Source organism: Hipposideros armiger, unplaced genomic scaffold (assembly GCF_001890085.2).
Source record: "Hipposideros armiger isolate ML-2016 unplaced genomic scaffold, ASM189008v1 scaffold_335, whole genome shotgun sequence".
Lineage (NCBI taxonomy): Eukaryota > Metazoa > Chordata > Mammalia > Chiroptera > Hipposideridae > Hipposideros > Hipposideros armiger.
Genome location: NW_017731685.1, coordinates 426,906 through 433,534, shown reverse-complemented (window position 1 = coordinate 433,534; position 6,629 = coordinate 426,906).

The following is a 6,629-nucleotide window of genomic DNA, read 5'->3' as shown; positions in this document are numbered from 1 at the left end:
TTGAAGGTTGTTTGTAAAATAAACAAAATATAATAGGACAGCAAAAATTCAAAATAGGGATTGATGCATAGGGTAGGCCAGAAAGAGGTTAAGGGACTTGCCCAAGTTCACACAGCTAGGAAGTGGTAAAGCCAATTTTAAACTCAGAGCATGTGCTCTTTTACTGCCACACTTACTGTAGAAGTACTTGGCTTTCCGATACCCTTATAGCCTGATCCTGGTCTGGTAGAGTTTTATTTGAAATAATGCATGGATCTATATATCCTTCTGAAATTCTCTATGAATACTGTGCTTCTCAACTGAGATTTGATTAAAGTTGGGCAACAGTGAGTTTGCATTCTGTAACAAGTACCCAGACCCTGGTTGTTTTATATATATGTGGCCAGCTAACCAGAAACACATCTGCCTTAAAAGACAATTCAACCGGGGGCAGACCTATAGTCTCTCACAGAAGTGAAGGAGCTACAGAAGGTCTGGTGCCCTAAATAAAATGCCCCCACTGGTAGAAAGGAGCAAGGGAGGGTTCCTGAAGGTGTAGGGTCAAAGTTTCCTTACAGAGTTTTGGATCCTCTTTAACAGAGATGAAAGGGTGACCTTTGGTGCTGGATTTTGTTATTTATATCATGGCTACAGTATTTTTAGTCTGTATATTTTTAAGGCAGTAAAACCAGATGTCTGCTTTAGCCATGAAATAAACGTACAAAACAATCGATTCTTTAAAAAATACAGAGAGAACACTTAGCCTTAAGCTGTTATTTCTGGGTGCACTTAGTCAAGGTAAAACATGTATAATGTACCTCTTGGGACAAGTATGGGATTATTGTTTTAAAATTTTTAAGTATTGAGAAAGTACTTGGCTAATACTCTGCTGATACTCTCCACGATTATTAACTTGGTTTCAGAATAGTTTATAGTATTTCAGTTGTGGCAGTAATTAGGGAGCAGGGTCAGTTGTCTTTAAAGTCATTCTTGGTGTAAGATTGCATCATGGTCATCGTGTTTGAACATCAAATAATGCTTGTTATTTTATTTACCTATTACATTCAGCTCATCCCAAAATGGTAGACTCATTAAAAACAAATTAAAAAGCAACAATTTTTTATACTGTTGGAAAATCTAGCTATCTAGGGGTAATTTCTTCTGCGTGTGACTCTTGTAGTAATCAACATAGGGTAAATTCTTCAACGGGGCTAGGCCATGCCAATGCAGCTATCCTAGAACCAGTTCCTTTTTGTGGAATCGTAAGCCAGGGCTTGGAAATATATGACATAGCCTACCTAATATTGTCTCTGAAGATTTCTCCTCAGGATACAAAAGAGTGTAACAACGATTTGAGGTGAAATAGTTAACATGTATAGCTATCTGCATCCAAGGACGACCATCATATATGACCTGGGAAAGTCCAATTTATAGTTTTGAAGGGTGTCCAGTGGAAGAAAAAGTAAAATTTTATCTCTTCAAGTATCTGCCAAAGTTAAAATCTGTGCCAAATGAAGTGTATATTAACCATGCTTGTTAGGATTGTGGCAAATCAAGCAGTTTTTTTTCTGTTTTTCAAACTTTTAAATATTATGCTACTTATATAATTAGACATTTACATATTTCATCATTGATTTAATTTAAAAACTAGAATTCTAGATAAAATAATATTCTTACAGTCTTCCACTGTAACTATATGTTCAACATAGTCAAATTAAGGCAATATGATTGAATAAATCAAGATACCACATTAAAATACTTTTGGTTTTATTAATGTTGCCAATTATAATCTGCTCAGCAGAGATGACAAACTCTTAAATTTGACATGTAATAATTCCAGTTTACGACATAATAACACCTACCCATGCCTGTCAAATGTTTATTAAAATAATAAGCCAAATTATGTTGCCATCATTAGCCTTTGGATGGTTTGTTTCCCAATAAAACTACCACACTCTTGAACAGGGGTTTCAAATTGATAGCTGTAGGCTGTCTATATGAAACCAGGGACAGCCATCTGTCCACAGTGTTTTAAATGACTGTGTAACTAAGTAAAAATACAAGGAGTTTAGCCAACTTGACACATTTACTCTGCTTGCTGTTGTAGTCATTTGAGATTATGACATTGTTCAAGGTTAGGCCAATACACACGCCAGAAAAGTGGTTTCAGTATCTTGATTTTTCCCCCCTGGTCCTTTATTTCAATTTCGAGAGATTGTTCACAATATGTATGGAGTCTGACAATTAAGTTCGCGAACTTGCCACCGTGTGCTTACATTGGCAGCACTGTACAAACAGTTTCATAACCTTGGTATATCAGTGTCTCACAGATGTGTTTGTGCCAACATGTAGTGGTGTCTTACTGAGTGGCATTCATTATTGTTGCGTGTTTCTGTGTGCCATTGTGAGGATATCTGAGCTTCAATTAGAGCAATGAATAAACATTAAATCTCTGTTAAACTTGGCAAGAATGGAAGTGAAATCAGGGACATGTTAGTCCAAGTTTATGGGGATAATCTCATGAAGAAAACGGCAGTGTACAAATGGATTAAACGTTTTTCTGAGAAGACAGAACACGTCGCTCATGAAAAGAGGTCAGGCGGCCAGTAACAAGCAGAACTGACGAAAACATTACACAAATTCGTCAAATTGTGCATCAAAATCATCAGCTGAATGTGAGCATAGCAGACCAAGTAAACATCGATAGAGAAACAGGAAAATCTTAACGGACAATCTTGGCATGAGAAAGACGTGTGCAAAAATGGTCCCGAAGGAGCTCACTGATGACCAAAAGCCAAGGGGAATCGAAGTTTGCCAGGACCTTTTGGAAAGACAAGACGATGTTTTGGGCCATGTTATCACTGGTGATGAAACATGGGTGTACCAATATGACCTTGAAACAAAGCGACAAAGTGCACAATGGAAGTCAGCCAATTCTCCACAACCAAAAAAGTTCCATTGGTCCAAATCAAGAGTTAAAATGACATTGCTAACCTTTTTTGATATCAGAGGGATTATTCATTATGAATTTGTACCAACTAGACAAACAGTTAACCAAGTTTACTATTTGGAAGTACTGAAATGCTGTGTGAAAAAGTTAGACAAAAAAGACCTGAACTTTTTACCAACAATTCATGGCTCTTGCATCACGACAGTGCACCAGCTTACATGGCAGTCTGTGAGGGAGTTTTTAGGCAGTAAACAAATAACTGAATTGGAACAACCTCCCTACTCACCTGATCTGGTGCCCCAATGACTTCTTTCTTTACCCAAAGATAAAGGAAATAGTGAAAGGAAGACTTTTGGATGACATTCAGGACATCAAGGGTAATACGACAGCTCTGATGGCCATTCCAGAAAAAGTTCCAAAATTGCTTTGAAGGGTGGACTAGGTGCTGGTGTCGGTGCATAGCTTCCCAAAGGGAGTACTTCGAAGGTGACCGTAGTGATATTCAGCAATGAGGTATGTAGCACTTTTTCTAGGGTTTGTGAACGTAATCGTCAGACCTTGTAATTCCAGCACATTCCCACTGTCTTCTGACTTTAAATGTTGCTGAGCATAATTCAGCTATCAGTTTAATATGTATTTCATCTTTAGTTACTTTAAGACTTTTTCTACTGGTGTTCTGCAGTTTTGTTTTGGTATCTTTTAGTAATTTTTCCAACATTTTTACTTGTGTACAGGATTGTTGGTCCTCCATATTGGAAATGGGAATTTGAATTTTAAAAATGAATTTAAAAAATTTTTAAATTAGAACTTACCTTACATATTTTTCTATAACTTACTTTTAAAAACTAATATGAGATTTTTTTCATGTAATTATATATTTGTGGCTGCATAGTATACTGTGGTAGGAAAATATCAACTTACTGAATCTATTGTTATGCATTCAAGTTACTTTTTTTTTTTTACAATAAATGTTACACAAACCATTTTAATTTAAAATTTCTTCACATGAAATAACAGTAAGACTCGTGAGATCAATGCCACAAATTAGATATGTCCCCACTTAGTTATAGACAAGAGAGAACTGGTGATTAATTTTGCTCCAGGGGACCACAGTAGATGGTTAGACTACAAAATTTCCTTGAAAATAAAATAAATGGGGTGACTGTTGCTGCACCAATCCCATTTATTCACCCACTTTCAAGTATTCTCTCAGCAATGTGTCTAGGGAGATCACTGGCAATTTAAGAAAATGAGAATACAAAAATAAGTTTCAGTGTTGCCCTGCAAAGAAAGCAGACTGAAATAACTGTGAGAGGTTTATGAGGAATCTAATACAAAAGATTTCTATATCATCAGAGGATTATGATACTAAAAGTATAAATTCAAAAGTGTTATCTGTCTGTTGTGCATGTAATTAAGGAGTGGTAAGGGAATTCTTCCCGGCAGCCAGGATTACTAAGAATCTGTGAAAGAAATGTTTCTATTTTCAACTTCTAGTATAACACAGGACACTTATAATGATATTGTGCTTCTTATAAGAAAAGGGCATAGTCTTATTTTAAATAAAGTTGATGCCCAATCTAGCCATTCTGGAGTAAAGACAGGTGCCATACCATTTAAATTTTTTACAAAGCACCTCTTCACTTATAAAAGAGCATCAAAAGCAAAAATTTGAGCTCCCAACCTGAGGAAAGTGGTACTAGTAAATGTACAGAAATGATGAAAGGTTTATCATATTGGGTTGTTGGAAAAGTCATGACATATTTTTTGTTTTTCATTGCAAAAATGCGTCATGACTTTTCCAACAACCCAATATTTAAAAAATTTAACTGGCTAGTGTATCATCCTACCTGTTGTTATTGTTAATCTTGAATATCAAGAAGCATCCTATTGAGCAATTTCCCAGAAAAGCATTTTGCTAATATTGTTAAAACTTCTTATATAATCTGCTTACCATCTCCCGTAAGCTAGTTCCCTTCTCTAGCATATAAAAGCAAAAACAATACTGTGATTTTAAAGATTGTGGTACTTTGACATGATGCAAAATAAATTCTATTTCCTGTTTCTTACCAAAATAGACACAGATAATAGTAATGTATTATTTACAATATAATCTTACATAGTCATGGTACAAAGTAATAATGGCCTTTCCCACAAAACATCCTTTTGAAATATTTAAAATCTGAGTAAAAAAAATGCCCACTTCATCAAATACTTTTCAGCTCTATGCGTATATATAATACCACTTAAGTAACTCTGAATGCTGTATCTGTCTGGCTTATTAACATGTAGAACTGAGATGCAAGTTTAAGAATACATGGGATATAACACTGAAATAACTGAGTCACTCCCTGCTCGATAACTTCACTTGAAATATATGAGAAAAAGCATATCTACTCATAAAGACTTTCGTAAGTCAGTCATTGTTAATGCACTCTCAAGACAACTATGACATTTTCTGCAATTTGTTTTTGATATTTCTTTCATGTTCTAGACACAAGTGACATTTGTCATTATTTCTCCAAATGTAGGTAATCAAATCATTGGTTTCACTTAGACTACAGCTCAAACCTCCACCCATTACCACCATCACAGCAGTTAAACAGGACAGCTTGGCACACTGGTGTTGAGCTTAAAACACAAGTAAAAATAAAATCACACTTAACACTCATTTTAGGAGATGAAAAGTTTTACTTAGAAATTGCAACATTTAGCAAAGATAAGACATAAACACTATTTTCCATATTCTACAGAAATACAATAATTTATAGCTGGTTTGGTACATGGTTACATGGTAAAAACAAATCTAAGGAAAAGAATGGTTCACTCTACTTACTTTTCTGCCACTTATCACAACTTAATAAGTGTACCAGTAAGTACTGGAAGACAGCTGCATAGGAAGATTAGAATCCTAGGGCTGTTTGTTAATACACATTATCGTATTATAAGAATAATATAAAAACAAAATAGGTACAGATATATCATTAACATGCAATTTAAGCTATTTTGAAGAAATAGCTGTCCTCAGAATTTAGTGAACACACTGAAAAATGTGTTAACAATGTGTTGTTATAATTTGCATATCATGGTATTTTACATGGCATGAAATTTATTCCTCCTTAAATAATGTTTGGCAAATTGAAACAGGTTAAGCCTATTTCTAGAGCAAGTTTAAAATGAAGATGAAGGAAATGAGTGGATAATTCTGTGAGGTACTTTTCTAAGTATACTAAATAATTTTTAAAGTACCAGAATTTCATGCCTGCTTCACCATCCCCTAATTTAAAATAAAGTCATATTTTGTATCCTATGAATCTGCACTGTCCAATACAATATAGCAACGCTTAGCCACATGTGGCTATTTGAGCACTTGACATGTAGCCAGTCAGAACTGAGATACGTTGTGAATGCAAAATACACACTGAATTTTGAAGACTTATCTGGGAAAAGGAGGCGGTAAAATATCTCAATTTTTTATATTGATTACATACTGAAACAATTTTTTTTTTTTTTTTTTAAGCTGAGCCATCCTGCCACCTGTTGGCAGCTCAGCGGCTGCTCAGCTCAGGCTGGGACTCGACCCACTGTTACTCAGAGCTCAAACTCTTGAGCGAGTTCTTAACCAACTGAGCCACTCGGCCGGCCCTCATATTTTTAATATAGTGGGTTAAATAAAATATATTATCAAAGTTAATTTCAC